Consider the following 27,808-nt stretch of genomic DNA (forward strand, 5'->3'; position numbering starts at 1 on the left):
AGCCGGCACTTTGTCACTGTCCCTTTACACATAGGTTACTGCCACTGGAAATCTGCAACTCATCTGAACATTCAAATGACACTGGGAAGTTTTAAGTGTTGGTCTTTATTAGCCAACTTCTTTGGGACTGAAAATGATTAGGGAGTGTTCACACAAGCAGCTCAGCTGGAAAAAAAAGCAATACAAGCAATTGGAGGCAGGCTAGAACCAAAACTTATTTTTTTGCCTGCGTGGATGTGGAGGGGGTATGTGAACAAGCCTTAAGGCTCCACAGCTGCTTCCCAGAGCTATAGTATCCTGGTCTTCTCTTTCTAGTGCAGACAGCTTCCATTGCACAAGAAAAACAGTGGGCAAGAAGGCAATAATGTGTCTTGCAGGACATCGTTTGATCCTCCCTCTCCCTGATCTCCCATTAAATGCTTTAGTTACCCCTGAGCAGGGGCTTTATTCTGGATCTACTGTGTAGCAACCATCCAAAAGTTCCAAAGTCAAGGCAGAGTTTATAAACTACTTTTGAAAAAGCTGTAAATCTAAGAAAGTATTTTCTTATTGAAAAACACAATTGTTGAAGAACACAGTTGCTGAGGTATAAATCTTGATAAGTTTCTCACAGATATTACAATACAATTGTTCTTCAGCTCTGATGTAAGAGATGTGTCTCAGGCTTATAGGTGGAACTTTGAAAATATGACCCAAAAGTTCTGAAATTAGATACTTACGGAAAAGTACTGAAATTAATAACTTTAAATTTGCCTCTTCCCTTCTCCAACTTTTAATATTGGGATTAATAGCAGCTATGATATTTCAAAGTCAAGTGTGTATAACATTATAATAACAAATTGATACCAATTACTTAAATTTTCTCTTAGTTTAATCAAGAACTACATTCTTAACAAGGGAAATGCTCAGCATGCACATTATGTTGAATAGCAGCAATTTCTCTTGTAGAAAGAAGTTTTAAACTCACCTCTGGTCTCACTTAATTTGTATCTGCCTGAGTGTTCTTAGTGAAACCAGTGAAATGGCACTGAGATAAAATACCAAGAAAATCAGCTTTTCTGAATAAATGTAATGAAATCCAGTGCATGTAAAATTGGTAGCTCTCAGGATGGTGACTGGGATGACTGGGGAGAGATTAAGTACACTGAGTAGTGTTCAGATATTCAAGTTATTGATATGCAAGTTTCCCTTTCCACCACTGTAAATCTTATTTTTGAAAGCTGATATTACCAACATCTTCCCCTTCTGGTTTTGACTGCAAAATAAGCTGGAGTATAGAAAAAACAAAGGAAGTAATATCATTCAACAGAATATGGAGTAGGTAAAAATAAGAAAATTATAGAAATATCATTGAACTACTCTTATTTTTTTCCCTTGAGATTTTCCAGAAGGTTTCAGCTTGAAATGGCTGAAAAAAAGAGTATGGATAAGTTTAAATGCTTAGCTGTCTCTAGGCACTTAAATCTTTGAGCTTTTGCCATAGCTGCAATTAAATCAGTGTTTCACCAATAACATTCTGTGTAAAAACTCGAAACCACAGTGAGCAGAGTGGCAAAGCAAGTGATGATTGCCTATTTTTAATATTGACTTAGCTCTATCCTTTTTTTTTTTTTAAAAAAAAAGGATGATCCTGAAAGATCAGTTGTTCAGCATTTTTTAAAGGCTTCCTGGCTGAACTGGGTGATTTGTCATAATATTCATATTCTGCCTCATAGAGCAGATGGAAATCAAAGGAAGATTAGCAATAGGACAGAAATGTTAGTTAAGGAAAAAGCACGAGCCTTTAGTATATTTATTTATGCCCATTAAAATTCTAATTTTGTCATTTGACACTTACCTTCAGCAACTCCATTTCCTCTTTAATATGGATAGCAGAGTCCAATTACATAAATACAGACATCTACCTATACTCCTACTTAAAGGTATCTTGTAGTATTTGAAACATCTGCACAGCACTTGCATGTAAGCTATCCATGACCCTCTGGACTAGAGGCTGAAGACTTGCAGAAATTCAAAGGGTGTATTAATGCCCCATTCAGATTTGACAGTTGCCAACAAACTTACTGTGAAACAGAAGATTGTAAAATTAACTCTTAGTTGAAAGTAAATGTAGCTGTATATACTCCTAAATTTCATTCCTTCCTAATTTCTGTGCTCTATAGCTCCAATAAAGGCAGAATTTTACTCTCTTTACACAGTGAAAGTGGGATTATACTCACAATTTTTGACAGGACATGTAACAAGATAATTGTTGAAAAAAAATCTCTAGGCCTGAGATTTGGAAAAACTGTCCAAAAACTCTAGGAAAAACTGTCCTAGGCCAAAGGAGGGTTAATAAACTATAACTAGAAAGCAGCTCAGCAATGCCTAACCTTCTCCAAGCTCATCACAAAAGTTTTAAAAATTTCATACCATAAAGGCAACTAATTTACTACTGCTAGTAAGATTTCCAGGTCAGTTGAAACTCAGAGTGAAACAGCAATGCTGGAAGTTGTTTAACAATCCTAAGAGGTACCTGACAGGCTTCTTATTTTAACAGTGAACTTTTCTGCAAAGAAATAATGTTCATTGCAATCAGGCAAAACATTGGATAACACAACAGTTGTGTTCCTGACTGTGAGTTCACAGAGGGTTCTCATTAATACAAGAGCAAAAGTATTTTGAGACCTTGTCCTCCCTAGGCCCTTTTCCCCCCAGGGTGACTGTCCCCTCGATCTTTTAAATAGAGGTTGTTGCTGTGAAGTGGCTACTGACATAGCATCCGTCTTGGAAGATCAATGTGTATCCTTAACAGCTTTGGAGGAGAGAAAAGAAGGTGATTCTTCTTCCTAGTGAGCTAAGGTTCCAGTATTTTATCTTTGCTCATTACTTTTGCTTTTTGAGGATCAGAAATGTAGCTACTACAGAACTGTCACTAGGATGTTGGATCATGTAAGTGAAAAAAAACAGTATAGGTACTCTAAATCTAAATCCCAGATAAAGTCAGCAAATGGAAAAAACTTTAGCACTGAAATACTCCTTTATAACACTGTCACTAGTTTAGTTTTTTGACATAGTTTATGATGCCAGTGGTAGATCAGGCCCACAAGATGAAAATGTCTGGGATAACGGGGATGTAAGAGCTGTATACAGCTGAGCAACAGCAGCCAGCTTAGTGCTGTTATGAGTTATATAGTTATATATAGTTATATAACTATATAGCTATTTAGTTAGGTTATGTAGTTATGAGAGCAGCTGAGCTCTGCTAAGTCCATATTTCCAATCAAAGCCGTGAAAAAAACCTCATTGGCATAAACCACCATGATGGATGGGAAGAAAGGATGTATGTTAGACCTTTACTGGATCCTGAACTAATGTCATTTCCTACATCTTGATTTGTTAACGTTTTACTTTAAACAGTTATATATTTGCACAAGGAAATTTTTGACATTATTTGCAGTACTCAAAGTCTCTAGAAAAATACACAAACTATTTTCCCTAGTGAGGTAACCGATGCAAAAATCAAGCTCACTCACTCTATTGTTGTCCAAGAATGGGAATGGGAAGAAGGGACTTTGAAAGATAATAGGAGTTGGTAAGATCAGCCATATCACAGGCAGAAATTATTTGGAAGGGATGTATTTTGGGAATGTTGAAAAATAATGATCGAGTGCTTGGTCACTCTTGTTGACATGAATGATAGAGTTTAAGATCGTGCAGCTGAATATTCATAATTTCCTGGTGTATTCTTTTTAATGTACACCAATAGAACATGCAAGAGAAATATAACCAGTGAGCTCTTAATTAACCAGTCTTGTCATTCTTTGTAGAAAAATTCTTCCAAATGCCTTCAGATTCATTCTTTCGGAGCATGATCAAACTGTTTCATCTCCCATATGGCATTTATGGAGACTTGTCAGCTTGTATAAATTCTTCAGATTTTCATGGCTGGAAAAGTCACATTTAGAGCAGATTTAACACTAGAAGCAAAATAATTTCTTGTATTTATTTCAGTAATCACAGAATGACATCTCAATGTCATCACTGAGTGAACATGTTTAAGCTTTCTATTTTAAAGTATTTAATATGAATGTTTTAGCATAAATTACTTTTCCTTTTAAAAATATTGAAAATAATATATTTAATCTTTCTTTTTTTAATATAAACTTGTTTACATGAGGACATGGCCTACTGGAGAATGCAGTCAGTATGAAAGTGTATAGACAGAAAAAATGCTCAGATAGTTCCTATTTCTTGTCAACTAATGCATTTTATAAAGATTTAAGTAAGTGAAAATTCTTTTTCCTGGATATTTAAGTGCTTAGCAGTCTTTAAAATCAAAGGGTTTTATTACTTTCCTAAAAGTTTTATGCACTTTCCATTAGTTTATTGATTCATGCAAGTGCATTTCATTTCAGATTGGAAAGAAAAAATCAAATTAGGTCATAAATATCTAGTCAAGTAGTATACAAGACCTAACAGCTAGTATTAATGCCCTCAAAATCTCATACTTTCTTATGAGTTCAGTTTTGAGTTTTCTTAATACTTTTACTTTGCTCAGATGATGTTGAAATGAACTGTGTTCAGCAATGAGCACTGGTGCTCTACATGGGGCAGCTAACAAATCCAGTCCCAGGAACTATACCTTGATTTTGTAAAATGTATTCTATATACTTCAAGTAAATTCTAAAGTGGAGAGATTAACTGGGATTAGGTGAACTAGACTCCTGTTTTCTGAAAAGCATGATATATATGATATAGAAAATGTGCACATTAAAGGTTACAATAGCCACAGAAATTACTGCTTTACATTGAATGTAAATTATAGTGAATTTTTAATAAAAAATAGTAATTTAAAATAAATCTTAAATGTTACAAACTCTATCTATAGCCCTGTTCTCCCTAATATTTTTCATATTCATAATAATATTGTTATATTTTCACAATTATTTCAAAACTTTTTTTACTGGCAAGAAGAAATCAATCTAAAGCACAAAAATTCTGGTTAATGTTTTCATCTGAAATGCTTTATTTGATCTGCAGTTTTTAAAAAAGGTAAGTGAATTAAGTTCTTTCGTTCAGTTTCATTGGGAATTTAGCACCTAAATCCCTTCGGCTCCTTTAGAGAACCTATTTAAAATGCTTCACATGATTTCTTTTCATAGCTATGAGTGTATAATGTGTTGCCTAAATGTCACTAGAAATACTACTGATTGAAAATAAAGAACTTTTGCTATTGAAAAAACACTTACTTTCTGCAGATAATAATACTTATTCACCTAGTGGTATCAGTTGTACTGAAAGTTCATTGTCCCATAAGTGCTGTAAAAGATACATATCACATCAGATAATGAAAAAATTTCATCTTCAGTTAAAGTGATTTAGTGGCCAACATGCTACATGTCCTCAAAATTGAGTTTAACTCAAATTTAAATGTTAAATGGACTCTTATCAACATTTTACTGGGAAAAATGGAATGGGTCAGGAAACAAAGATAACATTTATTCACAGATTGGAAAGAGAAAACTGCTGCAAAGCTCAGGTGGGTTGAGCTACTCAGTCTTACTCAGACAAAGAACCTGCTCGTGTTGGTGTCATCTGCTCACTGAGTCAGTTCCACCAGTGAACAACTGATGACTGCAAATGAGAGAATGAAATTAAGACAGCATAAAGCTTTCTGAGCCTCCTTAATGCATTTTGCAAATTTTTTTATCACTAATGTGATTTATCAGTTGTCTATCACTTACAGCAGGTGTCAGACAAAAACAGGTGTAAAAATCACCTGTGACCTGCAGGGTTCTGATAATTTTCATTACAGAAAATACCACGAGGAAGAAATAGTCATATAACACCAAGATTAGCAAAGAAATCAAATTCACTGTACACAGAAAGGTTACAGCATGCTACCTCTTTCACTACTCCGTTCATTTTTGTACTTAAAGCCAGAAGAAACACTCAATAATTTTTTTCTATAAAATGACTGAAACAATGAAGCTAGACATAGATTTGTTAGATGAATTTTTTCTAACAATTTTTCATCATTTAAGTCCAGACTTAATGAAAAAGTGTGCCTGGGGAGATCTGTAACATTTTTTAAATTGTGAACTCAACAAATGAAATAAATTTTAACAGTAAAAATGGGAAAAATGGAAGTAAATATCCTCATGGACTGGTGTATTTCTTAATATTCATAGTTGGATAAAACTAAAATATTCGTGTATGATATGGGCCTGAAAAAATTAAGAGGGTTGAAAATCTTATATTCAGTTTATTCATCAGCTTTTGATTATAGCTGCCATCAATACTATGAGAGTTGTCAGGGTATAGATTATATAGACTCCATCTCTCAGTGCTGAGGAATACTAAAAACAGAAAACAAAATAAGTGAAAATATAAGGCCTCTTTAATCAAAAGTTATTAAAAAATCCTTTCTGCCATTTATAAAAACAAAATAACAAAATCAAACCCCAGCCTGGAAAAAAAAAAATTAAAAATTGGCAGACATTATCCAGCCTAGTAGGACACAGGGGGTAACAGCCTTTGTAGGTGTTCATGTAGAGATACAATGTCTTAACTTTTTAACATTTTCTTGCTGTTGAGCTTGTGGTGGTACCGTCTGATCATTTAAAGGGATTGCTTGTGTGTTGGAAAAAAGACAGTGACTGAATAAAATGGATCTCTAAACATGGAGGAGACATCTGGGAACAACTGGGCTGACTCTGAGCAAAGAAAGCATCAGCTAACTGTAGGGTAAATGTTGAGGTCTTCACAAGGAAAGAGCCTGAGAAATGGCAGAGGCTGAAGAATGACTGAAGGAAATCAGCCAGCAAGTACAGCCAGACTGTGAGGGTCTGGGTCCCTTCCTGGCCATCAGGAGATCAGATGTGGCCAAATAGCAAGAATAGCATTAAGCAGGAAAATAAGATATTGTTAATAAAGCACCTTTTCTTGTTAGTATTTCCATTCTGTTTCACCCAGTCACTTTGAGATTAGTTGTTAATGATAAAATTTACATATTCTTATTTAAATTTTATTTAGACTTCCCTTTTGAATTCAAAATCTTTTGAATCTTTTTATAGCTAGGAGGTTTAATTTTCTACTCAAAGACATGAAAAACATGGAATGTCTCCTCTCTTATGTCTCTTTCTGCTTAGCAATTAAGCCACACTTTTTCATCTGGCATTTCCTTCTCCTCTTTCCGATGTTCTTTTTATTTTCTCAGCCTACATTTGCTGTTCTTTACCTCAATACTACTGTAAATATAAAATCTCAGTAAATAACAGACTTAGCTGAATAATGTTTTGATAATATTTTATTATTAAAGGTATTGAATTCCATTGTGGACCCCATTGCCAGTGCCATAATGTAACACTTGAGAAATCAACAGTGGGAAGACATGTTGGTAAAATTCTTGTAAATACTGAAAAAAATCATTAATTTCACATAAAGAATCATAAGAGAATCATAACCTCTTTTACACATATTCCTATTATCTTAGTCCCTCAATAGTTCAGTTCAAGAGAATAAAATAATTAGCAGGCAGGGATTGGAGAAGTCTAAGTGGCTGGCGTTATGTTTAAACTTCCTATTGAATTTGAAAATAATGCCTGGGAACTCTGCTCTGTTATTTCTGAAGATCCATATGACATTCAAGATGTACTTTCAGGTACTTCCACCACTCCACTTTCAAAAGACTGAGCTCTTCTAACTTGATGTATTTTCCTATTCTTTCATTAAATAGGAGAAGTATCAATCAGGCAAAAGAAGTTGAAATTTGAAGCATCCAGCACTTGTGACATTTTGATTAGTTTTATTGTGATCTCCCTACTGATATTTTTTAATATAGCAAGTGAAGTAATTCACTCAAAGATGACTAACTGAAAACTAGTACTTCATGTGTAATTAAGATCTATTAAAATGTATTGTAATGGCTTATGTTTGTTGCTGCAGTTTGCCATATCAATAATTAATATTAAGACCTTGTTTGTCTTTTTTTTTATTTTCTCTGTGCACTTTGGTTCCATATTATTTTTTCTCCTTTATATATATTACTAGTGTGCTTGTACGTGCTTCCAACTTTTTGCAGTAACCTGGACAATGGATAGGTTTTTTTAGTGGCTCCAGTTTATATAGACTCTTTACAATTGTTGTTCAAATAAGATATAAGAAGATTCTACAGAACTCTTACTAAGATAGAGAACAAAACTTGGAGTTTCTTTGTTTCTTTTGCTGGTTCTTTTTCACTGAGAGCCATATAGTTAAGAAATAAGACATTCAAGGAGCTTAATTAAAAAAAAAACAGCTACTTATCAATCTGGAAATAGAGCCAGAGGTTGGAAAGGAAGCTTAAAATTGCTCAGTGCAGAAAAAATATCATCTATATTTTCTTGATAGCAAATCTAGGGCTGAGTAAATCTGTCAGACCAACAGTCCTAGAAGTGAGTGTCCTCCATTAATCCCAAGTCCATTCTTAGCCTGAGCATCAGCCACTCTGTAGTCAAGGCTTAACACTGACATTCCCACTGGCTCTGTGGGTCACGACTTATCTGATGACAATATTCTCATACAGGCTCTTTGAAAAGGAGGGCATACTGCTTGGGCATAGGAGAAAGCTAATGAAGGCAGATGATTTCCACATTGTGGTAGAATATTGGCAAAATGCACCATGCAAAAGGTCAAATCTGTACATCCTTCTGTCTTCATTTCCTCCCTTTGTCACTTTTGCTTCCCATTGTCTGTATGTGCTCCTTTCTCCTCATTCACTGAATGACAATCATCCCACACTTGTCAGGCAACACCTCGTGTTCTTGTAAATTTGTTATGGCAGCAAGGGCATGGCTCTTTAGCTAACCCAAACTCAAGTTACCTGGCTCTTAGGACATGTTAGTGATGTTACTGTACAGCAACACAGACTGTAACAGAAACATCAGATGCATTGAACTGGAAGTGATGAAACTGAGTAGGGACAGCTATCTTGCTTCCCATCTGCTGTGTGAACATGCCTGCTTACTTGCATCTAACTTGAGAAGTATTATCCCTGAGGTCTTGCATTGTAGACCTTTTTTTCTTTTCACTGAGCCTTGAGATGGCTAGTGCCATAAAATACATCTGCAGAAGTGGTGCTTTGTTTCTCCTCAAAAATAGAACCAAAGACTGCAGTTTGAAAGATGAAAGCCTGTGTCAGTCTAAAAGTCCTTACATGGCTCATCCTTGAGCTTTCTCTCCTAATATTTTAGGTTTAAATTAATTACTAGTAAAGAACTTGAGGCATATCCCTCACAGATAAAGAAATGTGTGCAATGAAAGGTGAAAGACCATCTGGAGCTGAGATTGAGAAATATTAGAAGACTGATTAATGGTGCAGTGTTTAAAACTGAAGAAGAAAATATCAAGCCAAGCCATTAGGCAAATGTAATCCATTACATGGACACACATTCTAGTGCTTCAGGGAGATCTTTGTCTTTCCCGTTTCTCTCCATGTAGCTCTTTTAATTTGTTTTTTTGTAGCTATCTATCTTCAGTTTAAAATGGTGCTGTTGTCCATTCCAAATCTTATCTTCTTATCTCCTGCGTCTCATCACATAATCCTCAGTAACTGTCCCTCCTAGCTACTTTCTGAACTAGACTCTGGGTTGAAGTACATAATCTAGTTTTAACCACTTCTAGAGAAACACAAAGTAAAACAACAGCCACTAAAATTAAAAAAACACAACAAAACAAAATAAAAAACCAACCCCCAAACTGAACAGCTCAAGAAGAAATATGAATGAAATTGCCTTATAAAATCCTACTGTCTGTATTGCTCCTGTAGGTATCATTAATCTCTGAGCATTTTGGATTGTTTTCAAGCAGCAGTCAAAAGAAGGAAAGAAAATTTCTGGTGGTTATGGGCTCTTAATTAGCTATGCTACAGAAAATTTTGCAGAACTGAAGGCATCATCTTGAAATTAACAATTAATGTGGCTGTTCAGCTCTGCTGTGGTTGTTACTATTCATTAATGGCCACTTTCAAAAACATAAAACAGGGCAAGTGGGGGAGAATGAAAACAAAGAAGTGATAAAGCTCTGGAGAAAAATATTTAGTTGTGGAAAAGTATAGCAGAGATAAAGAGATAGTGTGGAATAAAAAGTAAATGAAATGCAATAAGGAAAAGAATAGACAAAATGGAAGCCTTTTATAAAAGGATTAAAATAGAGTGGCAGAGAGATAGTGAAATGACTATCTTTAAACAGAAGAAGAAAAACAAAAGCATTGATGAAGTCAGTTATTTCTTTGGAATCTTAGATCACTGAATTTTGCCTTTTTGTAAGATAAGGCAGCTGTGGGATTCATCCTAAGGACAAATTCTCTCTACATAAATATATGACCTATTTTTATTGACATAGATTTATTATATGTTAACTATGCAAGACAGTATTCAACAGTGTATTTATGTAAGTAGTTCAGTTTCAATTAGAAAATTTCTTTTTCTTTCAGAAGTATAATTTACTTCTATGTGTTTCATCAGAGACAATAATCTGTAAATAGTGCAGTCCTCTGAACAGATAACATTCTTATTTGTACTGGAACCCACAGCATCCTCTTCAAGCTTCATAATCAGTACTATCTAGTCAAATATCATTGTGATCATTGTTATTTTTTACCTACATTCAAATTATTAAAAATTTGTTATCCAATCCTTTGTGCATGAGATAGAAAGAGGTCACTTACATGTTGCAGACAAGCTGGTAAATAGAGACAGGCCTGGTCTGTGATCATATTTACACAGATTCAAATCTAAAGCGAAGTGCAGTTACCATGTATATAAATAAATCGGGACTAGACTGAAATCACTGAAATCAGAATATGCTTCATAATAAACAAAAGAAATTAAATGTGTATCTATACAAAGCTAAGCTTAATAATATTTGATATCTTGGCTTAAATATTACCTATGCCTAGCTGAGGATCAGTTCACACAAGTGAATTTCAGCCAAGAAGCAGCCCTTGTGGAATTTTAATGAATCATTTTTTTCAAGGGAACTGTACACTGAAGACCAAACCAGGACACTTGTTTTCCCTAAAATTAATGAAAGTTTTATTTGCATCATCAGTGGGAGTAAAACCAGATCAGAGGCAGAATCTGTGTATTTTTTGTCCCAGGTTGACGATTAGTCTATTTCTGAGCACGAGCATAGGAGTTCAACTGTGTCGCTGCAATTATGTGATGAACAAGCTGGAAATCAAATCTCCTTTGGGGTCTCTATTAGATACATTTGAAACTGACACATAAGAGTAGCATGAATTCATCAGATGAACATGCATTGCCTTTCACAACCTGTTTTGTAACAAATGCCATGATCAAGAAGACAGATTACTCTTCATTCTTTTTCATTATCATAGAATCATAGAATCATAGAATCATAGAATCATAGAATCATAGAATCATAGAATCATAGAATCATAGAATTAGCCGGGTTGGAAGGGACCTCAGGGATCATCTAGTCCAACCCTTGACCCACCGGAGCAGTTGCTAGACCATGGCACTGAGTGCCACATCCAGTCTTTTTTTAAATGTCTCCAGGGACGGAGAATCTACCACCTCACCAGGCAGTCCATTCCATAGCCTAATCACCCTCTCCGTGAAGAAATTCTTTCTAATATCTAACCTAAACCTCCCCTGGCACAACTTAAGACTGTGTCCTCTTGTCTTGTTGAAGGTCGTCTGTGAAAAGAGTCCAGTCCCCACCTCGCTACAGCCTCCTTTCAGGTAGTTGTAGAGAGCAATGAGGTCTCCCCTGAGCCTCCTCTTCTTCAGGCTGAACAGCCCCAGCTCTCTCAGCCTCTCCTCATAGGGCCTGTGCTCGAGTCCCTTCACCAGACTGGTTGCCCTCCTTTGGACACAACTGTGAAAGCCATATTTATTAAATCTATGTATTTCATGCCAGTGAGTATATATTTGATATAATTTACTTTAAAAAAAAACAAACAACAAAGCTGCCTGCATTGATTTGCTTTTTAGTGGTGGCAGTATCTGCAGACACTCTTTCTTATGCATTCTCATTTCGGTGTTTTTTTTAAAGGTGTCTAAAATACTGTGTGTCCTGACTTCTGTGATAGTAAATTTGGAATGTTCAGTTTAAACTGGTTGCTATGTATGTGTTATTGAAAAGAATAAAAACAAATGATATTTTTGAAGCATTATATGCATAAATGTACTCACATTTCTATGAGAAAGGTTGGATCAGATGAAACTTGAAGTACCTTCTAACCTCACATTCCATATCATTCTATGATTCTATCACGTGAACTTGACAGATATTTATTTATAAGAAATATTCCATTCATTAGGAAATATTCCATCAAGATAACAGTCATTCTAACAGAGTAAATTCTGTTCTGCACAGTCTACAATATATGTTCACTTAAGGCTATTAATTTTTTTAATTAAAATATTTTACTAACATTCTGGATGAGAAACACTTCAAATAAGTTTTCTTAAATATAAACTCTTGAATGTTTTAACATACAAAGCATTAAATAAGGCCGGATGTTTCAATTCCCACTGAGGACATGGGTGTTCCTTCCATTTGGTGGAAATTGTAGTCTAATGGTATTGGATGAAGAGGTGAAGAGGTCACTGAATCTTGGGCTTCTCGACTTTCAGGTGACAATGAAAGAGTGAAGACAATATCCTTAGAAGATGGAAGTGTTCCATTCAAAAAGGTTCCATAAAAAAATCTATGTTAATATTTCTTTCTGCTGCTTGACTATAGTAGTTTTTTCTATATTGCTTTTACACAGTTATTACAGAAGACATCAGTATATTTCTTCTAACCTTCTGCATCATTAACATCCTAACAATCTCACATACTTCTAAAAACTCTGTTTTTGTTAAATGTAGGAATTTATCTGCCACCTTTCCATTTCAAATTTTCTGATGTATAAGATGTAATACTTTTGCAATAAATTTTTAATATTATTTGGGAAAATTGCTCTCATTATTTGATCAGCAAGGTCACTGAAAAGAACTGCATTCTGATGTTGCTTACTGCACTGGAAACAAAATAGTGAATGCATTTATATTTCAAGCAAGTTCTCTATTTGGCCTAAAAACTTTGAAGGAATATGTCCTTGGAAAATCAAATGTCACCAACAGTACCAAATCAGCACAAAAATGTGTAAATGCAAAATCTATTTGGTAGTCTAATATCAGCAATATTGCAGGATAAAAGCTGTCCAGTTAAGTAGCTTCATGGATCTTTCCTTCTTCCAGGCAGTCAGGATTTATCAAATATTCTCTGGTTCTCAGATCATGTCTTTTTAAGTCTTTCATTCTCTGTGTGTCTTTCAGACAGGAAAGGAAGAACTGACAGAAGAGTTAATCCATTTGTGAGTCATATGTGACAGATGAGAATTTAAGCCAAGAATAAATTATAATAATTATATAAACTCTGCATCTTTAAGTGCCAGGACAATTAACATGCAAAGCGTGGTAACCTCCTGCCAAGACAATTAACATGCAAAATCATGGTCATTAAGGCCAGCATCAGGGGCAAATATTATTGGAATGAGGAATTCTTGCTTACAGTGTCAAAATACAAAGGTGAAAGAAGAAGACAGGCAAGTACATTTTTGGGTTTGTTTTTTTTTTTTTTTGAACAGAGACTGACAGGTTAAGAATAAGCAATGGGAGAGGCATAATGGGTAATACTGGGTAATAGTCAGGCCCTGTTTGAACAGGCAATATTGTAGGTGTTTAGAAATGAGGTAGTTAGCTCAAAGACCTTACAAGACTTGTGACAGAGGAGAGGAAAATAACATTAGATATTTAAAAGCAGGAAGAACATTTCTCTGACTATTGGTTAGACAATAGCATCAAATAGATGAAACAAATAGAGTCTAAAATCACACAATGATTTAACATGTCTGTTTTTTCCTGGCTTAAATTCCTCTGCTTGTTATATTATTCAAATTGTCTCTTATTTGAATATGATTAAATCTGTTAATAAATTCCTTTTTAATTAGACCACTTGAATCATTGGATTTCTCAGGGAATATTACACAGGCTGTTCCAAAGAGATGAAATACTGTTTAAGGTTCAGAATGAAGGGAAAGTGGCTGTAACTATGTGACATTCTTAGCAAAAGGTATTCAGAAGGTACCTCCTAGAAAGCAAGAAGTTAAACCCAAATGACAGATTCTGTAAAGAGGGTTTCCCAAGCTTATCAGGTTAAAAAGGACAAGAAACCGACTGTCAGATACCAGGTTTTTCAGGTTTTTTCCTTTTTTTTTTTTTTTTTTTTTTTTTCCTCTTTTTTTCTTTTCCACACTATCTACTTTAATAAGTATAGGAGAAAAGTGGTAAATAAACAAATATGTAAAGCACAGCCAAAACTGGAAGAATGGGGAAAAGCAAAGGAATAGGAAAACAAACACACTCACAAAAAGAAAAAAAACAACCATGAAGAAAAAAGGGGCACAGAGGAAAGGGAAAGGACTAAAACTGAAGGTGAAGTAACTGAAACAAGGCAGAGTGTTACATTGAATTGAATAATAATGAAATCCATTATTGCATTAAAATGACACTCTTTGCTTGCTTTGCTGCAAGGTCCTCTGAAGCAAAGAGCTTCTTGTTGAAGCAATAGAATGTGCTGTACCCAGAGGAAAGCATCTCTGGAGTACATGCAGTCCAGGATCACTGATCTGTCAAGTCTGTAGTGGCTGTATACTGATAAGAGACAATGTTCTTCCTTTGCAGTGTTCTTAACCCCTACCCTGCTGGCAGAGTTCATTATGTGTACAAATTGTAGAGTTCCTGCTAGGATAGCCCATGTATGACAGAATAGACCTTTTTCCATTCACACAAATGTAAAAGTATAAATTTTCTCAGGTCTCATGGACAACATAAGTCTCTGGAAGCTTTCACATCAGTGAGACTTGATCAGACAAGTATCTCATTCTGTTTTCCATTATGTTACTAATTGTCAGATTGCCTTCTGAGCCCGTATACAAAAGAGCATGAGTTATGTGTGTTTCAAACACCTGTTTCCCTCTGAAAGGCAAGGATATCAAAGAAAAACCCATTTTGAGGAGACCAAGACAATCACCATGCTTTATCAGTCAGAAGCACACTTACTGCATGTATAGAGGAACCTCTTCTCACCTCTGCCTGGCATTCTTCATTCTCTTCATTGTCACCCAAACTTACATTGGTGTTCTTTGCAGCTGCTGGAATAACAGATCAGAGCAAAGTACTGTCTTCTTCACATAAATTCCAGAACATTGAGCAAAACTGAGCTCCCTGCTCGCTACAAGATCTCTTTTCAGAAAATTTAAGGGGAAGATTAGTATTTGCCTCTCTCCAAGTGCATTACAATCTGCAATCTTGACAGATACTATGCATTGCCTGCTTCTAAAATAGACTTCCTTATTTTTTTCTGGTTGTACTTCTGTTTCCTTCCTCTGTCCTTACTGTACTTCTAGTCCTTTTTCATGACTTGAATGTCATTAACATGCTGTTTGTTCTCTTTTTCCAGATCATTAACAAAGATACTAAGAAAGACTTAATGTAAGGCGAGACATTGTTGCCTAATTCACCAGTTTCCTCTTTTGCAGAGCACTTTGTTTATGACCTACATAACTTTTAATCAATATAACAATGTTTCCATATAAAAAAAGGAATTTGAATTAATTTTCTGGGTAAGGTTACATTATTCTCTTCATCAAGTGCTTCACTAAAGTATTTCACAGGTGGTGCTTTATTTCATCTAGTGATTTTGTAGTTCTATTTTAAAAGCAATCAAGTGATAGGAGTTAACTATTATCTATTTCCTTGGTGGATGTAGAATACCTTTTAAAATAGCAAAACAGCTGCATAGCAAGAGTAGTTGTGTTTGCCTTCAACTAGTTGTGAGGCTTGGTCACTGACAGAAAAATAAAATAAAATTAAAGGAGAAGGAAAAAAGAGAAAGAAGGGGAAAAAAGGATATTTCAAAGGTGCATTATGAGCTCAGAAAAAAAGAACATCTACACTAAATGTACTTCTGATAGTAACCAAAAAGAGGAAAAAATTCAATCATGTTTAACAAACATTTCCTCTTTCTTCTCCCTTCTTCCTCTCTGGCTTCCAGAGATTGCTTTTGACGGTTTGTCTTCCAGAACTGGATCACTTCATATATGTTTCTGTGTTTTGTACTGTAAGAAGCAGTGAAGAGACTTTCACAGATGCCCTTTTTCATGTATCTCATGATTTCTACCTATGCACCACACCTGTCCTCAGTTATTGTTTTTCCAGTATGTAGACTCACATATTTTTAAACACTTCTTGTATGAAAGATGTTCCATACCTCTGAAGGTACTTCCTTACCTCATCCAGTTCTTCTGCATCTGGAGCTGGCAGCCTGCACATACAATTCAAAGCACAGAGGCACCGTGGCTTTAGGTGAACACCTAAAGAGATGTTTCTTATTTAATTATCTGTATGCTTCCTAGCATACTTTTTGCTTATTTGATGGCTGTGAACATTCAGCTCATGTTTTTACACTCATGGAATAATAAATTTATCCACAAAAAATCCAAGATGTCTTAGAATATCTCTTAAGTGATAATAGCTTATCTGAAAGCCATCATTTTGTTTTTTCATAGAGGGATAGTTTTCTACTTGTGGAACATTTACATTTATAGGCAGTGGACCTCATCTTTCATTTTGGTTTGATACAGATCTCTTACTTTCTTTGCAATAAAACGAAGGCTGCTTCAGCTTCTCTGCAGTGATTATTAACTGAAAGAATTAATTTGAATTTTCTTTCCAAACATTCACTTCTTTGGTAAGTGTGGAAGGTAAATTGAAGCGCTTGCATATGAACAACACAGAAAACAACCACAAAAGGGAAATAGTGATGAAATGGGAAAGGAGAAGGAAATGGCAGAAACAAACTGAAGGAAACAATAAAATGAGAAATAAATTTAAAAATGAGGAAAGGAAATTATTAGAATCTAAAATTGCCAAGAATACTTCAATGAAATTTATAAACATTTTTATATTAAAATGGCAAACCCATAATCTGCAGTTAGGTCAGGTCTTTTGCCCTAGAGAGCCACAGTGGAAGTTTTGCATGCACATTTGGATTTCTGGCTCTTGAATGAATAGGATATTTTGCTATTGCACATCAGTTGCAAATACTCATCTATTCCCCATGTTTTATACCTTTCTGATGATGGGAGCATTCTTACTTTATGAATAAAAATCTACTTTCTGAGATAAGTGTGTCATGTCTTTTCCTGTTTGGCAAGAGAATGCCTGGAGATGGAGAGCTTCTCATGCAGCTGGAGCTGAGTGTGCTGAGTCACTGTGCTGAGTCCTTTGGTGTGTGACAGACTTTCTGCTAAAGGTTAGACAAAGCTTTAGACCCTTTTCTGCAGCCCATGTACAAAATTAAAATATGTCTACATCTTATTAAAGTGATACTGATGTCATTTATGGATTTGAAATAAGTCTTTTAAATGAGATTAATTTAGTCAGTTTTAAATACATTGTACATGGAATTAGTTACGGTGTTAGGCCTCTCTTCCTTTGTTTCATTAATGATTATATAAAGTTCAGTCTAAATATAACATCATTTTGTTCTGAATATGCCTTTTGAGAATGTTTACTTGGCATTTGCTAGATGTGCCTTCTAAATAATCTAATTCAAGGAAAATCTTCATCAAAAGGTCATTTCCTAATGCTGAAAAAGTCACCATTAATTTCTGAAATTATCTCCTATTTTTTCCTTTTCAGGCTGTTGATGTAATGCCCCAGATCTGCTTTATACCCCCTGGGCCTTCCTCTGCTAAAGGTATCTGAATACTGGAGGTTGTATTTATCAGCAAACACAATTTGAGGAATGGCAGCAGAGAGATGTTTCTTGCAACAACCAGGTGCAAATGGCTGAGAAAACTCCAGTGTGGCTCAGAGAGCCACTTGCTCCTGAGGCATTACTGATGCACAGGAATGGTTGCAGACATTCAGGGGACAGAAAAATGTGCAGTAAGTGATCCACAGATTTTCATTTATTTCCTACCTGCACAACTCGGACTTCTTTGAGTTTCATAGAGGTAGTAAGACTATTTCCCAGTTGAACTATATCTAATCCTCCGTACCATAATCGGATTGATTCCTTTCATGCTACTCTTGATTTACTACTGTAATATGCCTACTCTTTTCCTATCCCTATCCTCTTGGTACTTCTTCCACAGATTTTTCTAGGGGGACTTTGGGCAATGTCCTACTTACAGAGCTAGTATTTTGTATGTTAACATTTTGTATGTAACATCTTAGGTCTTCAGTCAGGTATCACAATTTTCCCTCTATTCCCTCCAGTTTCCTTCTTCCTCTTTTCTCCCTTGCTTCATGTAACCATTTTCTCATTCAGTGTTGCTTACTGATTAGTGAATTCCAGTGGAGCCCCTACCTTTTTAAGTGACACTGGGACCAAATTAAAATTATAAGAAAGACTATAGAGTTGAAGAAGTAATTACACAGTGAGGACATGATCATGTTTATTATAGTAGAAGTTTGGGGGGTTTTGTGCAATTGTTTTTTTGTGTATGACTTTTCAGACAATGTATCTGAGATGAACTCTTCATGGTAGTGGTGATAGATATTATACAAAACCCTTGGATGGATGGAGTGTACAGGACATTAGAACCATACAATAGGACAACTCTCAAAGTGCCTGTTAAATGAGCAGTCATTTGTCAAGCAGAGGGAACAAAAAAAAATTGATTTTTATTAGTAGAATGTAATGTTTAAGGTTATTTTTTCTCCATATTAATTAAATTATCTTAAACCTAAGGTAATTAGTCCTATTAGTCTTCTTGGTCTCCCACTGCCCTTTTATATTATGAACCTTTCACTTCAGTATTTCCCTTCATTTCAACCTGTTAATGAAGAGGTGCTGAAGTTTCCCTTTGAAATATATAGAGATCAGACTTATATTTTGGGTTAGCCTAATTTTTTTCTTTTTTTAAGCCTGAACAAGAGAACACCATCAGCCCAACAAAACAAAATTATTTTAATTGGCTAGTCTTATGCTATAGATAGCTTCTGTTATGGGAATTTGAAATAAGCTTTTCTTAGCTTATACACTCTATTTTTTGTACATATTGACATTCAAAACTTGAATAGGAAAAATAATTAAAAATTTGGCTCTCAGACTGTAGAAAATCTCACTTGAACATGGCTTGATAACTTAGCATGTCTATGATAAGTCTGTTACTTGTTACTTGTTAAGTGATTTCTAGCTCTCTTAATAGATCTGTGTTTTGCAAAAATTGCAGGAAAGAATAGGCTCTTAAGTCTCCAAGAAGCATTCTTAAATAAAAACCTGGAATGCTCTTAGGAATTAATGTTGACTTTCCTGAAACATAATGGATAAATAACTTTAGTTTCTTATTTATCCTCCAGAGTACAAATATTGTGTCCATCTCATCTGTGTCAAATCACACAATCTTCATTCAGAATGTGTAATCTGTTTTCCTTGGCCTTTGTTTCTGCAGTGAAAAGAAGCGTAACATAATCTCATTTGAATTAATATCAGCAGTTCCCAATCCTTCATTATTTTTCATATGGCTGTGAAGACATTCAATAGCAATGATCTCAATTTGGAAATCTCAGTTTTGTTTTGGTTTTTTGGTTAAGATTACAATGATACACACAGTAAAAGAACACGGAACCAGCTAAGGTTAAAGTACACAATGTCATCACAGTGGCTATGAATCATATCTACAAAGAGCAGCTCAGCTGGACTGTCACCTCCAATAGTAATGGTGCATGAAAATACACATCCTCTATATTATCTTTCCATTTGGTCTGCATTAATGTAAATACATTACATGAATCCAAATTTCTTAATTTCTTACAGAACACATAGCTTTTGCCTTTCTTTGTTTTGCTAGTTTATTAAGGAAAAGGTTTTGTGTATTCCAAAAAGACCAGGACAGGAAGGATATGTTTGAATCAATTTTCTTTGCAGTGGAAATTAATTCTATTTGCAGTACTTGAGATAGAAGTAAAAGTTCAATAAAACATTGAGAAAAAAAAAAGTAATTTGTAGTATTACTAATGAAGTTTTTGTCTTGATAACATCTCATCCTCAAGGCAAAATTTAAGGATGACCAGTTTAACGGGAGCTACCCACATGTATGCAAGCAGTCAAACAATGAATATTTGTCAGGAATAAATTTTCTGAAAACAATTAAATATCCTTCTCTGACAAGTAAAGTCATAAACTGAAGAGAAGTGGTAAGTGCCATGCAGTTTTATTTAAGAGAAGATTCAAATATAATGTTTATGAAATACAGTAAGTGCAGCATACTTTAAACTATTTCTGCTCTCTGAAAAGCCATTCTCAGAGTAGCTAGTAATAGTTTACTGACAAAAATGGAGAAATATATTGGCAGGGATTCTGCAGGGATATAACCAAGGTCTGGTGCTGTTAAAATTTCTGTTAGCAATGTGGTTGAAGGAACAGAGTATATTCTTATTGAATTTGCAGATGACAGGAAGAATTGCAAGTGAACTGGGGGATAGGAATGAGTTCAAAATTATTTTGACAAGCAGGAGTTACTATCTGGAAAAAAGTTCAAGAAAACTAACAGCACTTAGGAAAGATTCATTAGGACAATTGAATATCAGAAACAGGCCATTACAGATTAATCTTTTATATTTTATCATGGTCTGAATTTCAGCCAACAATGGCTTGATATTTTGGAAAATGCAAATACAATAAAATATGTGGTGTTACATAGTATACATTATTTATCCCTGGGAAACTTAGTAAGCTAATGCTGCCAAACACATGAAGTAATATTTTTCTCCCTGCTCAGCGTTTTTAAGTTCTCAGATAGACTAATTCTTCATTTTGGGGCACAACATTGCAAACAAGAGGCATATCAATAAGAAAGTACCAAGAATATCCTATATCTGGAAAACATAAGGAAAAGGTTTTTTAAAATGTAAATGTTTAGCCTAGAGAAACACTGGGAAAGAGCATGATTCCTGTTCTCAAGGATGCAAAAAGGCTGCTGCAAAGAAAGGAAATACATTTTCTCTGTCTACAGTATGTGACAATGGGATAAGATGATGAGAGATTGTTATGGTCTGATGTAACATTAAAATTTATTTTTGTTTTGGATCCGCAAAACAAAGTCCAACCGTAGAAGGAAGGGTTGGGTGAAAGCAGAATTTATTTGACAATAGACACAGCAGAACTATAATTGGCAAAACTATAGAGGCAGGCAAAAGAGGGAGAGAGGAAAAGATATAAGAGAGAGAGAGAGAGAGGAAAAAAAAAGTGTAGGAAAAGGGTAAGAAAGTGGGAAGAAAGAATGGGAGAGAGAAAGAGGGAGAGAGAGAGTCACCACCAGGAGTCCAGCTGTCCAGCGAGTTTCTTCAAGATGGTGCTGATCCTGGACAGGGTCCAATGCAGAACAGCGATGGGTCAAGAGATGACGAAACAGCCACAGCATGATGAGCCATATATACACCTGAGTTCCTTTTGTTCCAAAGGGGCAGTTGTCAATCAGCTGCCACAGAAACCACGTTCATTAGCATCAGAGCCATTGCAGACAGACTCGCCTGGAGGGGGGCTTCCAGCACACAGCTCTTATCTCTTTCCAGGTTCTACTCCCCACTCTGTTCCAGCCACCTCAGCCAGGTACATCAGCATCAGTACAATCAAGGTGGCTTCCTCCACCCTAGCCAGGATAATTGTGCCTGGAGGGATGTCCCAGCACTACAGGCCCTCAGAAAAGGGATGTCCACCCAGCCATTAGTTCTTAGTTCTTATCTCTTTCTGGGTGTCACCCCCTGCTCAGCTCTGGCCAGGCCAGGTCCTCCACCCTAGCCAGGGCTATTCACTTTAAAACTGAGGGGGTTTTTTAAGACAATTTTAAATCAGTAAGATCAGACTCTCACACAGATCTATATCAAAGAAGATATAGATAGATAAGATTTAGACATTGCATAAAGCTTCATAATAAGTGTGGTGAAGCACTGGAAGAGGCTGCATAGAGGAAGCTACAAACATTAATGATATAATTAAGATCAGGCTAGAAAAACTAGTTTTATTTTGGGGGCATGGGGTGGTCTGGAACACGTCCCAGGAGTTCTTCTCTCCCCAATTACTTTATCATATTCTTGAAAAAAAGATTCATCCCTTCAGATTTTGAATAACAGCAAGGAACACTGCTGAAATTGTGTCCTTTTCCTTGATGACATTTACAAGAGGGAAGTCATTTTTTTAATGTTCAATTTGTTTCTCTTTTTGCTTTCTATGTTTGTCCTCATTCATCTTGCTTTTTCTTTTTCTCTTCCCCATTTAAGTCTTCATCTTTATTTTTAAAAACTTTTTTTCTGATGAAGGAAGAATTCTTGTAAATGGATTTAAACCCAGCTGGTAGTTGGTCACAAGTGGTGTTAGGGTTCAGTGCTGGGGCCAGTTCTCTTTAGTATCTTTGATAAAGATCTGGAAGAGGAGATCCAGTACACCCTCAGTATGTTTGCAGATGACACCAAATTGGGTGGATGTGTTGACCTGCCTGAGGGTAGAAAGGCTCTACAGAGGGAGCTGGACAGGCTGCATCAGTGGGGTGAGTCCTGCACTTGGGTCACAAAAAACCTGTGCAACACTAAATGCTTGTGGAAGAGTGGCTGGAAAGCAGCCTGGAAAAGGACCAGGCAGGTTTTGGTTGATAAGCATATGAATATGAGCCAGCTGTATGCCCAGGTGGCCAAGAAGTCTAACAGTCTAGCATCCTGGCTTGAATCTGAAATTACGTGGCCAACAATATTAGGGAAGTGATCCTCCCCTGTACCTCAGCTTGAGTCTGCACCTCGAATACTGTTTCCAGTTTTGGGCCTCTCACCACAAGAACAACATTGTCATGCTAGAGCCAGACTAGAGAAGGGTGAAAAAGCTGGTAAAGGGTAAGAAAAAGAAGTCTTATGAGGAGTGATAAGAAGAAATGGCCTCAAGTTGTGCCAGGGAAGGTTTTGATTGGATATTAGTCATCAGGAACTGGAAGAAGCTGCCCAGAGAAATGGTCAAGTCAGCATATTTTAAAAGTATTAAAGGTATTTAAAAGGCATGTAGACATGGGACGTGGTTTAGTGGCAGACTTGTCAGAGTGCTAGGTTAATGGTTGTATTTGGTGATCTTAAATGTCTTTTCCAACTTGAATGATTCATTGATTCTGTACAATCAATCACTGCTTCCTCTATTCTGACCCATAATTTTTGGTTGAATACTGGACCATTGGTGTTACTGTGGCATAGAAATAATGCAAATTCTTGTATTTTCTAATCATGCATTTTCTAAAGTTTGCAGGGTTTGCATATCTAGTGGTATTGTTTTATTTCTTTTATCAACTGCAGTATTTATTGGACTGGAAAAATGGAACCTCAACCAACCATCTGAACAATAAACAAACTTTTGAACCTTCCTAAAACCCATGACATTTATTATTAACCTTGGGTGTTCAAAAACTGTAAATCCAAATTATGGCAATGGCTTTAAAGTAATATAATTTAAAATATAAACCAAAAGTGTGTATGTAGGGGGGTTTGTCTTCTAGTTTTTTAATATGAAGCTGCACAAGATTCAGAATTGGAAAGCTAAGATTCTTAAAATATTTCAGGAGCTGGAATTTAAAAAATGTGACTACATGGAGATCAATTGTGTCACAAAATTATATTTTTCAGGCACAGAATCTTTGTTTAGTCTCAGAAACAATAAGTAATTTAAAACAAATGGATAAGACATTGTACCTCCCCAGCTCACCCACCAAAGCTCAAAATTTTGGGTTATCTTTATGTCCTGGTAGTTTTTCTTGCAGTATGTGATCAGTTCTTAATTCTGAGAATCAATAGGCCAGGTTATGATAAAAGTATGGCATCTGAAACTTCTTGGAAGAAAACATAGTTTATTGTTTTCTCTTTAATTGTAAACTTAATGGAAGTTTAGCAAGTATTTAAATCAATTTATCAGTCATCTCATAGAGTGAGAAACCTTGGAGGAAGCCAGTTTCCTGCTTATAGTCACTGAAAAGTGCACAAACAGAAGGCAGCTTATGATTCACTTATAGAGAAATAAGAACAATTATTTCTGTGTGATGTAGTTGACGTAATGATTAGAGTTATTATCTTTTTTTCAATAATGAATTACTACTTTTCTCAAGAGTTATGACAGAATTTGATTTAAGCAGCTTTTCAAGTACAAAGTTTGTTAGTGTGCATATAAAGTGTTGTCATCCCATGAGAGCCTCAGCGTGACAGTCAGAAGTCACAGTTCATTACAGGAACATATCACACTGATGTCATCTGCTGGGCAGCAGGAACCTATCCTAGCATTAGGACTTCCTCAGGGACAGGAAAGAAGCCAACTACAACACTTCTGCTGACTGCAATCCAAGCATTATTTTACTCTTCCATCTGTTTCTCTCTCCAGTTTACTATTTCTGTTCCATACAGAGAAAGGTCATCTATTATCTTCTATTTCATTATTAGCTCTGCATAAAAAAGGCTCTCAAAATTTTAATTCTGTATATTTCTCTTTAAATGTACAATGAGAAGGTGCTAGAATGAAAGAAATTTGTATTTTCTTTTTTTTTTTTGTCTTATTTTTTAATCTAGTTGAAAGAAAAAAAGATGTTCTTTTTATGAAGTACAGAAGAAACTGTTCCATTCTGTGTAAAATAAATGCATACAAATAACGCAGGCAACTCCACTAATAAAATTTTTCAATTTGCAACCTGATTTTTTTTTTTTAATTCCTTGAGGAGAAAGGAAAGAGAACACTCATTCTCATTTCTTGGTGGCTTGCATTTTCCAGCTCATTGGCCTGCTAAATGTGAGTCTCTTAAGCCAAATTTGGGACAAGTTTACATACAATTCTCATCAAATTTGCACAAAATATCTCCAAGAATAAATCATAGTGCTTTTGATATCACAGTTCTGGATGCAACCCCCAAGATCCTGTGAAGGTCAATGAAACAGAGGGGTACAGGAGGGTTGGTCGTACTTCAAGGAACAAGTTCTGAAAGCACAGGAGCAGGCTGTCCCAGTATGCCGAAAAGCGAGCCGGCGGGGAAGACGACCGGCCTGGCTGAATTGGGAGACTCTGAAAGAAATTAGGGTTAAGAGGAGGGCCTACCAATTATGGAAAAAAGGGATAACTACTGAGGAAGAATTTAGGAATATTGTTAAGTCATGTCGAAAGAAAATCAGAGACACAAAAGCACAATGCGAACGGAATCTCGCCACCTCTGTGAAGGATAACAAAAAGTCCTTCTACAGATACATTAGCAGCAAAAGAAGGGGCAGGGAAAATATCCATTCTTTACTGGACACGAGTGGGAATATAGCTGTTAAAGATGAAGAAAAGGCTGAGGTATTTAACACCTTCTTTACCTCAGTTTTCAGCGGAAAGACAGGTTACCCTGAAGACGGATGGCTTCTGGAGCTCATAGAAAGTGACATGGACCTAAACAGCCCCCCTGTAATCCTGAAGGACACAGTCTGTGACCTACTGCGATGCTTGGATCCCCACAAGTCTATGGGACCAGATGGGATCCACCCAAGGGTAATGAAGGAGCTGGCAGAAGAGCTCGCCAAGCCTCTCGCTATCATCTACCAACAGTCCTGGCTCACTGGGGACATCCCAGATGATTGGAAATTGGCGAATGTCACGCCAATCCACAAAAAGGGCCGGAAAGAGGACCCAGGAAACTACAGGCCCGTCAGCCTGACCTCAGTGCCTGGCAGGGTCATGGAACAGATCATCCTCGGTGCAATCACACAGCACCTGCAGGATGGGCAAGGGATCAGACCCAGCCAGCACGGTTTTAGGAAGGGCAGGTCATGCCTGACCAACCTGATCTCCTTTTATGATCAGGTGACCCGACTGGTGGATGAGGGGAAGGCTGTGGATGTGGTCTACCTAGACTTCAGCAAAGCCTTTGACACCGTCTCCCACAGCATCCTCCTGAAAAAGCTGTCAGCCCACAGCTTGGACAGGAGCACCCTGTGCTGGGTTAGGAACTGGCTGGAGGGCCGGGCCCAGAGAGTGGTGCTGAACGGGGCTGCATCCAGTTGGCGGCCGGTCACTAGTGGTGTCCCCCAGGGATCAGTGTTGGGCCCAGTTCTGTTCAACATCTTCATTGATGATTTAGATGAGGGGATTGAGTCCATCATCAGCAAATTCGCAAACGACACTAAGCTGGGGGGGAGTGTTGATCAACTAGAAGGCAGGAGGGCTCTGCAGAGGGACCTGGACAGACTGGAGAGTTGGGCTGATTCCAACGGGATGAGGTTTAACACGGCCAAGTGCCGGGTCCTGCACTTTGGCCACAACAACCCCATGCAGCGCTACAGGCTGGGGACAGAGTGGCTGGAGAGCAGCCAGGCAGAAAAGGACCTGGGAGTCTGGATCGACAAGAAGCTGAACATGAGCCAGCAGTGTGCCCAGGTGGCCAAGAAAGCCAATGGCATCCTGGCCTGTATCCGGAACAGCATTGCCAGCAGGTCCAAGGAAGTGATTCTGCCCCTGTACTCAGCCCTCGTGAGGCCACACCTTGAGTACTGTGTCCAGTTCTGGGCCCCCCAGTTCAGGAAGGATATCGAGGTTCTGGAGCAGGTCCAAAGGAGGGCAACCAGGCTGGTGAAGGGACTCGAGCATAGACCCTACGAGGAGAGGCTGAGAGAACTGGGGTTGTTCAGCCTAAAGAAGAGGCGGCTCAGGGGAGACCTCATCGCTCTCTACAACTACCTGAAAGGAGGGTGTAGCCAGGTGGGGGTTGGGCTCTTTTACCAAACGACTTTCAACAAGACAAGAGGGCATGGACTTAAGTTGTGCCAGGGGAAGTTTAGGTTAGATATTAGAAAGAATTTCTTTACGGAGAGAGTGATCCGTCATTGGAATGGGCTGCCCAGGGAAGTGGTGGATTCTCCGTCCCTGGAGATATTTAAAAAAAGACTGGATGTGGCACTCAGTGCCATGGTCTAGCAACCGCAACGGTGGTTCAAGGGTTGGACTCGATGATCTCTGAGGTCCCTTCCAACCCAGCCAATTCTATGATTCTATGATTCTATGATTCTATGATTCTATGAAAGGCATTGACTTCACTGATGTAGGAGCAAGCCTTCACTGGTCACCCTTGCCAAAGCTTGCCAAAACACAACTGATGTTGAACTTTGTTTCTTCAAACAGACTTTTAAATATTGAGGGTCTTGCTGTGGGCTGACCTTGGCCAACAGCCAGACACCCACCCAACTGCTCACTCACTGTCCTTCCTCTACAGGCAGGGAGAGAACATAGGATAAAACAGCTCATGAGTAGGGATGTAGACACAAAGATCATATACTTACCAACTTACCACGTATTGTCACAGGCAAACCAGTCTCAATTTGGGAAAGAATGTTTTAATTTAATTTTTTTCCAATTTTGGGGGCGAACTATCTATCTGCCCTGTTGTGGTCTCTCCATAGACATGCAGGGGCTGCTCCAATACTTGGAGCATCTCTTTCTCTTCCTTCTCTGACACTGGTGCTCTCAGGGCTCTTACTCACTTTTTTCCTCATTTTTCTATGTGTGTCATGTCTTGCTCTGAGCACCTTACTCTTGTGTTCAAGGCAGCAGGAAGCACAATGTGGCAGGACTGAGTCTCAAAAACTCAAACGACCCCACCTGCAGTACCACATCCAGTTCTGGGGCCCCCAAAACAGGAAGGACATGGAGCTATTGGAGTGAATTCAGAGGAGAGCCACAGATGGCCAGTGCCATCCTGTGAAGATAAGCTGAGAGCTGA

Source organism: Calypte anna, chromosome 2 (genome assembly GCF_003957555.1).
Source record: "Calypte anna isolate BGI_N300 chromosome 2, bCalAnn1_v1.p, whole genome shotgun sequence".
NCBI classification, from domain to species: Eukaryota; Metazoa; Chordata; class Aves; order Apodiformes; family Trochilidae; genus Calypte; species Calypte anna.